Here is a 12,137-nt window from a genome sequence, read left to right as displayed (position 1 = left end):
AGGATTGAAGTCAGTTGAAGTTTGAAATGTTAGCTGATACAATGGTAATTCAGGGCAGTACACATCAGTATCACTGGACAGATTGCAAAATTTGATACAAAAGTCTGGTGTTACTCCAAGGAGAGAGAGAACCCTTCACTTCTCAGATAGAGACAGTTTACATAATCTTTTTTTCTATAATCATAGAGTCACCTGGGTTGGAAAAGACCTTTAAGAACATCAAGTCTCAAAATTGTAAAACTTAACACATTAGTAATGCAATGATAAAAATCTGCTCAGGGAATAAGATATGAGGCTGAATGTGTCTACATAAAAAACCTGACAACAAAATCCACCTTTCTCAATAACTACTCCACTGTAACTTTCTATGCACTCCCTCTTCTTTTGGGCTATTTTTTAATATAAAGTAGATGCAATTAATAGGCTTTAGAATCACTTCTCAACAGCGGAGCATACAAGATTATTACATCAAATGCTTAAAATGCTTACAGAAAATTTCTGTAATGCCAGCAACATATCCCAACTGGAGTGTGCAGGTGAGCACAGTGTCAGGCTGATTTTCTTCTGCAGCTGCAAGAGGACGCTAACAACAGCATCAGATAACAAAATGTAAATGTCTCTTGGAGTAGCAGCCAACGGTATTTGTGGTTGTCCTTTGCTGTCAGATGAAGACAAAAATGTATCCTCTTTCCATGCTCGACATTTAAAAGGTGAATGCTGAAGGACAGTGAAATAATTACCAAGGAAAGAATACAAACTATTTTGAGATAATAAACTTTTTAAAATTAATTAATGGCCATTTTTATATACTTACAGTTAGTGAACCATCAAAAGTACTTTTACACTTCTAGTAAGCTCTATAGCAGTTGTCAGTGTTAGTAGGAATTCGCCAAGGTATCGGCCTCTACTGTGCAGAAGAATACCAGCATTCCTTACAGTTTGTGGGCAACTACTGCAGTAGATCAGCAGTTTGAAAAATCTACTTAACCACTTTGTTTATATCTAAGATATATTTATCTGTTTATAGAAAGGAAGGAAGAAAAGAAATGTATGAGCTCAGGTACGAGGGGGATTTTGAATAGACAGTAGCAGTTTGTGTCTTACGCCAATACAGCTGCCATGAGTGTTTTCCAGATCGTCTTTTTCTGTTGCCTTCCCCTCATGTGTCCTCTCCAGGATGGCTATTTTAAAACCTTTTAAATCTACGTCAGAAAAAAATCCAGGGGTATTTCTTTGGTGAGAGGACAAGCTGCATTGTAGGTTTGGCCAGCAGCCAGGTGAGGGCAGTGAACAGTACTGGTGGCCAGAAAGAATGGTTTGGGCTCGGTACAGCAGGATAAATTTAAAAAGATGGACAGAAAGGATATTAGAGCAGCCACAGTTAACAGGAAGTGATCCGAGGGAAGAAAATATGGGATTCTTAAAAGAAGTTTTGATTTGGGAGCATGAAGCCTCTAAGCAGCCAGGTTTGCAAGGAGAAGGCAGTTCTAGGATGGGGTAGAAAACTTTATCACATGCAGACTTGGTGTAGCAAAGAAGTGCCAGGAAACTCAATGGCAGAAATTGCTGCAGGATTTCAGCTGTGACATGAGGGGCTCAGGGAGGGACTGGGGAGTTAGTGGGGATAGCCGAACCCTGGCATGTCTGACTCGGTTTTGGGGCAAGAACTCAGACAAGAATGCCATTGATACCAGACCCTGGCACCCTTTAAAAAAAAAAAAGGAAAAGAAAGTACAAAAATGTTGTAGCCTTACCTAATGTTGTCCTTATTTTGACACAAGGTTACTGTGTTTTTTCTGCTTTATGTGTCGTGCTTTTATGTTTTGAGGGCATTTTCAGCTATGTGGAGGTCAGAAGGGAAACCTTCCTGTCTCAGCAGACGCATGTTCCAGTGTACAGAGACAAGAAGGGTCCAAGACCCACACATGACACAGAGAGGAGACTGTGATAACGGAGATGTTTTGGGAACACTTTGCCACCTTTCCCTAGCCTGCAATATGTTATTTTGCCATAGCACAATGTGTAAGAACAAGATGTGGTGCTAATGTGGGATGACTGTGCAGATAAATTAAAACTTTCTGCTAAATGTTTTCTCATTTTGAAAAGTTGTCTTTGTAGCAGTATATCTGGAGGAGAGGAGGGCATGTAATAGAGAATCAGTCCTTGCTTCAATTCTGTTTCATTTTTACGTTCTTATTGAAATCTTTAGTTGGTTTAGTTCCTTTTGTGCCATGCAGTTACTCACAAAAATTAGTCTTCTATTCCCTGCGTGGTACTCCCTTCCTCTCTTCCATAGTCTGTTTCAGGCTTCACTAATTGAGAATCTTCACCCACACAGTTGGCAAATTTGGCTATATAGGTCTTGCTATTTATAGTCTTCATTATTTGTGGCATCTTTACTATGCTTTCCTCCATAAAAGGTTCATCTCTTTCTTCCTGTACATAGGCATCTTTTTCTTCTTCCTTTTAAGATGTAGTTAGTTTTTTCCTGCTTCATACAACCACAGACTTTACAGTGTGTTTCAACTTGATTTGCTGTCTTATCTAGTTGTCAGTTTTTCTGTTTGTTAGCACTGTCTGTTTTTCTATGCTTCTACCTCTCTCAAATTAAATTCCTTCTGTAAGTACTCATATTTTATTATATATTTTACAGTGGCCATTAGAAAAATAGTAAGCAACTATATTTCTGGACATAAAAGGATAAAACTCAAAATTTCTCCATTTATATAATAATGGAATTTGTTTTCCATTATGCTTCACAATTTGCCAGAATATGGATATATTTATTAGTTGTTACTTGGTAGCATCTTTCTATTCCCTAAAACAGAAGCATTGTGATTGTTTAATATGCACTGTATTGGTCAAAAAGCTATGTAGGAATGGGGATTCTATATCTTTACCAAGCCACTACACTTTACAAGCCACTACAATGTGGCCTTTTAAAATAGTAATGAATAATAACAAAATCCCACATCTTCATTTGAAATAAATATTCCAAGGATTCATTGGTGTTTTTCATCCTTGCTTCATTAAATCGTAAAATAGCAACATATTCTTTTTTAAAGCCCACAAAGCAATACCTCAAAGTTTCAAGAGGTTGCTTTTCAAGATGCAGAAAATAACCCCCTCCAAATTGTCATTAACTGAATAATTTGAATCACAATAGTGACAGCTTTGTTTGCCCACTGCTATGCAAGTGTAACTTGCCATTTGTTTTTATACATTTATAAACAGAAAGCAAAACTCAGTTTAGATATTGAGTCAGAACTCTTGGCAGTTTGGGTTAGGAAAAAAAAAATAAATATGTCCAGTATCCTTCAATGATAAAGCAAACATTTTCAGCACTATCAGTTGTAATATGGATATAAAATATCTGAAGCCAAATGACTGAAGCATGTCAATTGTTTTAGGATGCTGAGCTATGTAAACTGTATTAAATGAAGTGGAAAACTAGAAGTGAAAATTAATTGATCTGAAATGTCCTGTGTTTGAATGGACACTTTATGTTGCTTTGTTCATCAGGATGCAGAAATAAAATCCATCTGACCTTAGGAATAAAATAAACAGCCTTCATGAGATCTATTTATACATCTTAGCTTAGGACAGGACAGCTACATTGCATTATGAAGCTGGATCCACTGCGGTAATAAAACCTTCCTAATTAGTGTACTTTATTTCATTGCCTTTATTTTGTCAGTACTTTCCTGTTAACACATATCTTAAAAATAATGTTTGTGGCCCTCAGCATGTCTTTTATAAAATAATGTTGTCTAATAAGTTCCAATTCCAGATGATGACTTAGTCTTGATTCTGGACAGTGTAATTTATTGAATAATTGTCACCTTCTGCAGTGTCAGTTCATCCTTGAACAGCTCTTGCATTGATTATTAATTATAGTTGCAAGTAATAATAAAAAGGAACTAATTTTGGTATGAGTCTACGTATTAGAATACATTCGGACTTTCTCTGAAGTTTTGATTGAATAATCGATGAAGTGACTCTCAGTTGTCCTGCATATTTTTACTCATTTTTATATAAGCTTAATTCTAGTCTTTGTATGAAGCATAAAAACTAAATATGAATGTAAAGAGTCTTTTAAAGATATGTCCTACAAGATTCAAGTGATTTTTCATTAGAATGACAGAGATAAAGGCGGTGCACTTGCAACTAGATCATGAATTTGGTTCTGATAATCATTTAGATCCAAGTCTTCACTTAGCATAAATCAGCCTCCCTCCTAAGCACGAGACTATTTCAGTTCTTTACTGCTGCATATTTGTCCCTGATAATTTAATTTTACTATGTACACATTCACTCCTGATAAAAAATTCATAATATATTGCAACGTTACAACTGACAGGTTAGGAAAATAAAGTTTGAACATTTCTTCCCAGTAAGTATACTGCGTTTTGAATTCACAATTGAGTTCATGAATAAAAATATGTGAATAGGAAGCCATATGTGTCTGTTAACTACTGAACACTTTGATTCACTTGGAGATTGATTGCTACCTCAGTAAAATAGGCATGTATTTTTCTCAAAGTATTATGTGACATAAGACAAAGTTTAGGAAATGATATTCAGACTGCATTTTCTTTTTTCCCCTTTTATCATTTCACACAGCGGAAACCCACTACAAAGTCTCTCTAGATGCCTGTCACAAGTATGTGAGCTTTTCTTTTACAGTAGTCCTTTCCCCAGTTACTGTGGCCCAACAAGTAGTTGGTTCCCAGACTCACTGCTTTGGGGTTTTTACCTGCATGTTCTGTCATTTCTGCCTTTCTCTGCCCTGAGATCCAAATCTCTGAACTTTGCTACACTTAACTATTCATCCATCTTCTACTCTCTTTGTAAGACTATTCAGGTCTAGTCATGTAAGGGTTGTATAGACTTCTGCTAAGCAGCATAAAACCAAAGCTGTTTCACCCTCCCTGAGCATGTCTCTTGAAAACTTCTGGTTTATTTTTTAATCCTGCCATCTAGGAAACAAAGAATTAAGTTACTCTGGATGATGGAATATGTCTTAGATGGGTGAAGCTTTGATAATGTCAATGGATTCATGTGCTTACTATATAATTGCTGTTTTCCTTTTATTGCTTTTTTGTTTCTCAGTCCAGTGCTAAATAGAAGTGGCACTACCCCCTGCATGCACAAGTACCATGCCAAGCAGTCTCTTTGTAAAGAAATAAAATGCACTGATAGAACAAACAAAAATCCAGTAAACAGTACCTGAAATATTGCCACCTTCCTAGCAGCAAATCTACCAGTGCTACTTCCTACATCGGTGTTCAGCATTGTTTTGTTTTACTTTTGATAATCAAGCAATTAAAGTTTAGTTTGTAGCATCTGCATTATAATATTGTTAGAGTAACATTAACAATTCTAAACTCTTTTGCATTCATTCTTTTCTCCACAGATTTTCTTTCGGTTGTATCAGTTTGCATCAGCTTAAAATATGCAGTGTCATTTGAATTTAATCATATCTTAAAACAAAAAGCCTCTTGGTCAAAAATGAAATCAGTAAAACTCCCAATCGTCATTTATAACCTACAGCCTAAGAATAACTTTCTGATTAAAGGTAGATGATCTTGTACTCAGATTGTAAAACATTTTAATGCTTTCTGTAGTTTCTGTGACTGAAGCATTCCATTTTAGTAGCAGCATATTTGTTTTGTGCTGAAGATTTCTGAAGGTTTTTTAGTGCACTATTGCTGTTCATGTTAAGCAGATTATATTCATCAGCTCTTTTCTAGTTGCGTAGTGAGGATTAAACTTCACATTTTACATGCAGGTAATAGATTATCTGATTTACAAGTGTTCAGAGTTCCTCCTTGCTCCTACTGAAGGAAATGTGTAATGCCTATTTATAATTTGTTTTCTTTTCTGATGGGCTAGAAAACTGGAATCCAGCTAAAATGTTTCAAGAGTTAGACACTGCAGCAAAAATACCCATCTGCTCTTTGAAGGATGTTACTCAATGAATTGTTGTGAAAGAAAAATCACATGCAATACTCTTTGTATTAATAGCATGCTGTTTGAAGCTGTTTTCCGTAAAATATAGAATATAAAGAAAACAGTATATATTACTATGAGGACTGAAGGAAAGAGACTTCTTCTTGAGAAGCAAAAATGTATTTTGATTATTTATGGTCTTGCTAACTTGACTTAACAGACTCCTTTTCCTGTGGTATCATGAAGTAGTTACAGCTGATAATGCGTTAATGATCACTGTGTTTTGTGATCATTAATACTTGGAAGCACAGAGGTCAGTGGCACATTTCACCACATGTGAACGATTGATTTAGACCCCACAGATTTTCAGAAGCAGTGCAAATTTCTTGCCTTTCCCAAGGCCTCCTATACGCAGTTCCCCTCCTGATATTCAGCTGACAGCTGTAGAGGGGTTTCCCTTATACCTAAAGAGCAACAGGTTCTAAAGTATCTCCTAAAAATGACACTTTCGTAGTTTTCTAAAAGTTAGAGTTGTGTGTCTTCTTACAATAAGTTCAGTGCCTTTCATGTAGGTGTTCAGAAAACTGCCCATCTTTAAAAAGTAGTCAGATGGAACAAAGAATAACTTTATTTGTTGAGGGCCTCATCAAACTAAATGCTGAAGCTGTGAAATGTGAGGAGTGCATTGTGCTTTTGGCACTGAGGTCTCCTTAATAGACTTCAGTAAATTACCCTCATTCGGTCTCTGCAAGCCCTATTCATGTTCACTGCTCCAGGCAGGTCATGACAGAATGCCAAAATCAAAACACTGACAGGACTCCAGACTGTCTTTCTGTCTCCCTTTCACCCAAATTTGTGGACACTGTAGAGCATCATCTGATGATGTAGGGGGACATATTTATTCATAGTAATCTGATAGTGAACAACATATTTTCTGTTGTTTTGAGTTGATAGATTGCATGAATCCGACAAATATGAAAGATTTCTTTTAATAAATGACAAGTAAGATGAGTTATTTTTCACCTCAAACCATTCTGCAAGGATCTGGGATGAGGAACACAGTTTAAAAAAAGAAAAATAAATCCAAAAGAATAAAACCCAACTTGAGTCATTTGCATTGTGAAAATCAATACTGTGAAGTTTGAGAGAGTGGCAAAGAACTATTTATACGGTAAATGCTAGAATTAGTGTTTCTTCAGGCTACAACTAACTAATGAAAAGATGTCATGAACTGGAAAATAATAAATACTTGGGAAGGTCTTTTAAGGAAAAACCAATGAATTTGTTTACAGGAAAAAAATCTCAGCCTTTAAAAAAGACCTGGGGAACTACAGACCAGTCTGTCTCACCTCTCTGCCCAGCAAGGTCATGGAGCAGATCTCCTGGAAACTATGTTAAGGCACATGGAAAATAAGGAGGTCACTGGTGACAGCCAACATGGCTTCACTAAGGGCAAATTGTGTCTGACATTTGCTGGCCTTCTACAACAGGGTTACTGTGCTGGTGGATAAGGGGAGAGCGACTGACATCACCTACCCCAGGCATAAGTACAGGCTGGGCAGAGGATGGATTGAAAGCAGCCATAAGGAGATAACTTGGGGGTGTTGGTTGACATGAAGCTCAACATGCACCAAAAATGTATCACAGTCATAAACTGTATGTGGGGCTACATCAAAAGCAGTGTGACCACCAGATCGAGGGAGGTGATTCTCCTGCTCCACTCTCATAAGACTCCACCTGGAGTACTGTGTTCAGCTCTGGGGACCCCAACACAAGAGGGACATTGGAGCTATTGGAGTGAGTCCAGAGGGGATGGCCAGGAAGATAATCAGGGGGCCAGAGCATCTCCCATGTGAAGACAGGCTGAGAGAGTTGGAGTTGTTCAGCCTGGAGAAGTGAAGGCTTCAGGGAGACCTTATAGCAGCCTTCCAGTGCCTAAAGGGGGCCTACAAGAAATCTGGAGAGGAACATTTTACAAGGACAGGTAGTGACAGGACATGGGGGCGTGACTTTAAACTGAAAGAGGGTGGATTTAGATTAGCTATTAGGAAGAAGTTCTTTACTGTGAGGGTAGTGAGATACTGGCAGAGGTTGGCCAGAGAAGCTGTGGCTGGCCCCCCCCCGCTCACAGCCATTGGGCGGGGCTTGGAGCAACCTGCTCTAGTGGAAGGTGTCCCTGCCCGTGGCAGGGTGGGTTGGAACTACACAATCTCTAAAAAAAAAAGCCTGTCTTTTACTGTAGTTAAGAATTTACTTCTGTGATTTTTATATTGCAGTGCAAGTCTTTTCTTATCAGCCAGCTCACAACATTTCATTCAGTAGCAAAATACAAGTTGCCATGCTGACTCCGACAACATCCAGCTACTTCAATTTTCTTTCCTTAATAAAGCCAGTATCAAACATTTCAGGGGGAAATTTAAAGTCTTTACGGAGTAATATCAGCCACACATTACCTATTATCTGTATATCTAATAATTAGATTGCTGTAAACTGTAAAAGCATGGATTGTATCTCTCCATTTTTATCAATTATTCTGAAATTTCTTGATATAAAAGTTGTTTGGTTTTTTTCTTGAAATATGATTCTTTATTACAGATGTTACAGTAGCAAGCATCATCTAGATACCACATACTGTTTGGAAACAATGTATCTCATCTTTTATATTCACTTCAATATCCATTCACTCTGGGTTACAAAATAGGAAGAAGTTAAATTGCTATGGGCTCTTGCCTCTTAGTGTTCATTACGTCATTCATCTTTATCATGTCTTTACTATGGTATTTTGTATTTGACTTGACACGACACAACAATTTCATTAAGGAACTAGAGCAATGCAAGTCACTGTGGTATATACTAAATAGGTTAATGGTTGTCTAACCTGTGGATTTCGAGAAGCAGGTGTATTTGGGGAATCAAAGTTGAAATTTTATGAAGAACAGTTCTTGTCATGAGGAGGATACAAAGTAGTTTTCAAGCCACTCAGTGACTTGTCAAACTCTGAACACTGAGTTACAGCAAACGGCGTGTATTTGAGCAACAGCCAAATATAGGGTTGTGCATCCCTGGAAAGGACTGCAGTCTTTAAACAAATATTTACAGTCTCTCAGGGAACAATGAATTACTTTGATACGCTTATACTGTGATATTAACAAAGAATTATTTTGATTCCAGTTTGGATCAAAATGCAGTATATAATTTCATATATATTTGTAATTCTTCCAAGACATAGAGCGTTTGTTCTTTACACTTTTGAACATGCTTTATTGTATGTTTTGAGAAAGAATAGAGGTAAGTCCTATTGTTATTTTATATATACATATATATATTCTTCAGTGTATTGTGGATGTAAAAACTTCCATGGCAGTGGTTAACTGTGATAAATCACATACAGGTTAGCAGGTATAGTTACATTTTAGAAGGTAACCAGTTATTTAGCATTTGGAATTTAAATTGTCAAGTTAAAATAATTTATGAAAATGTCATTGCTATTTCTGCAAGTTCACAGCACATATCATCATGGTTGGAATTAGGTAATGTTAAGATCCTTTCCAACCCTAACCATCCTATGGTTCTGAAGCTGCTGGAGCAAGTCCAGAGGAGGGCCACGAGGACGATAAGAGGACTGGAGCACCTGCTGTATGAAGATACGCTGAGAAAGTTGGGGCTGTTCAGCCTGGAAAAGAGAAGACTGCATGGAGACCTCATAGCAGCCTTCCAGTATCTGAAGGGGACCTACAAGGATGCTGGGGAGGGACTCTTCATTAGGGACTCTGGTGGTAGAACAAGGGGTAATGGCTTTGAACTTAAACAGGGGAAGTTTAGATTAGCTGTGAGGAAGAAGTTCTTCACAGTGAGGGTGGTGAGGCACTGGAATAGGTTGCCCAAGGAAGTTGTGAATGCTCCAACCCTGGCAGTGTTCAAGGCCAGGCTGGACAGAGCCTTGGGCGACATAGTTTAGTGTGTGGTGTCCCTGCTCATGGCAGGGGGGTTGGAACTAGATGATCTTAAGGTCCTTTCCAACCCTAACTATTCTATGAAATCTATGAAGTAATATGCAGAAAGAAAAATCTGTGTTAATTAGGCAGTTGGCATAGAGAACAGATTATGGAATTTCTGGGTGCAAAAATTGGGATCAGAATAAAATTGTAAAAAGCACATCTATGGAGTTTTTAAAAGTCGATTTATGTGCATATATAATTTTCTCAAAGTCTTCAGGAAGTGGCTGAGTAGCCGGATTTTTAAAGGTGCCAATTGATGCTTAACACAATTCTCAGAAGCACCAGGAGGAGCTGAACTTTGTCTGAAACCCATAGGTTTAAATTTTCAGTACATGCTGCTGGTGTATTTTCCAGGCTCAGAATTTTCCAGGCTAATTATTACAGCAGCCTGTTCTTTCTTCCCATCTGCATGTTTTCCTCTGAGCAGCTGAAAGATCAGGGCTGTGCAGGCACACTCCTGGGTGGATTATTTACAAAAAACATGTATCTGTTACAGCTAGCAAATCCCATTATTGAGATAATTACAAGATGCTTATGAAACACTTTGGAGATGCTGCAATTGAAACAACAAGGTCATTTGGCTAAAGCCACCTGCAGAAAGGACTCTGAAGCCAGTGGCCCACGGGCTCAGTGGAGGACATAATGGCCAGAGCAGATCTTACAGTATTTTGTAGCAAGAGGCATGTTACAGGAAAGTATTTTTCCTCATAACATTCTTTTAGAATGCATACAAATGAATTAAGATTTGACTGTTTTATAAATGAGTATAAATAAACACAGCATGAACCTGACCATTTTTTATCAAGATTTTAATTCAGAGGATAACAAACATTCAGAAAATCTCTTGTTATCCCATTTGTAACATAACCAGGCTTCTCTGGAGTTTTGTAAACCACAGATCATGCCAGTAGAATTCACAGCTGTATAAAAGAATGAACACAGAGCCTACATAAGCATGAACTTTAAAATAAGCTTCAATTGCAGGTGCCTCTCAGCCTTGTGGATTTTGGAATAGGTGTTTCTAAAAAAAAAAAGCCAGTTGTAAATATCTTTTCCTACTGCTTGGTTTTCTACAGCTTTTGCTACATTAACTCCTGCAAACAGCTAAATAGGTACAGGGCTTATTATATATAAATATCATGACAACTAAACTTTTCAATGAGTAAAAGTGAGAAAATGGTTCTTTAAAAGTAAGATTTATGTCTTAAATATTCTGTTGCATCCAAAACCTATACTAAAATCAAAATCTTCTGTTTAAAGTCCCTATGTAGCACCTTTCTTAGGGGACTGAGCCAAAGCTAGTATGAAATCAATTCAAGGGCTCCCTCTGACTTCAGTAGGCTTTAGATCAGTCTGAGGTGCACTGTGTTATAAACCTGCTGCTTACAGCCCTGGTGAACTGATTTGCAGAAGTTTTATAGCTGGTGTGAGGTCGTATGTCCACTGCATGCATCTGACCGTGGGTATGCTTGGTGGGCTGCACCAGAAATGGCTCTAGGGGACATGCAGAGCTTCTCCACAGAGCAAATATCCCTGTGGTTTGCTGGATTCTTTGAATGTCTGGAGGTGTTGCTAGATTTAAATGCTTCAAACATCTGGCAAAGTCCTGGTGATCTTTTCCCAACACAGTTTGACTGTATTTGGGTATGTGTTTGTCTGGATGTATGTATACACATATATGAATGAGTCTGGTTTTGCACATTATATTACTTGACAATTGAAACTTTCCTTTAGAATTTCATGGTGAGCTAGTCGAGGGGGTACAGCATATTTCCCCCTTAATATGTACAGAGGAGACTAATAAACTCATTTAGCATGCTGTTAGGTTTGTGTAACTAGAAATATGATGTGTATGAAGTGTTCTGGGTACTTGGGTTTATTACTTTGGCAGTCATAGTTTGCTTGATAATATTTCAGAGAATACATAAAATAAATGAGACCTCTTCCATTCGTGTTGGCTTTATTATTGATGAGCATGACCTGTTAAAAATATTTTTTCTGGCTGACTGTAGAATTTGATTCCATCTGAGAATGAGAGCAAATTTGGCTATTTTTTATACAAGAGATCTTGATTTATTTTTTTTTTCTGCTTACTAATTTTTTAAATTGTGAGTTACATGCATTGACACCATAAGACAGGCTCCTATTAATAGATAATATATTAAGCATATTTATTATTTAAATTTA

The sequence above is a fragment of the Nestor notabilis genome, unplaced genomic scaffold (assembly GCF_000696875.1).
Source record: "Nestor notabilis isolate BGI_N333 unplaced genomic scaffold, ASM69687v1 scaffold7597, whole genome shotgun sequence".
NCBI classification, from domain to species: domain Eukaryota; kingdom Metazoa; phylum Chordata; class Aves; order Psittaciformes; family Psittacidae; genus Nestor; species Nestor notabilis.
Note: the sequence above shows the minus strand (reverse complement) of the source record.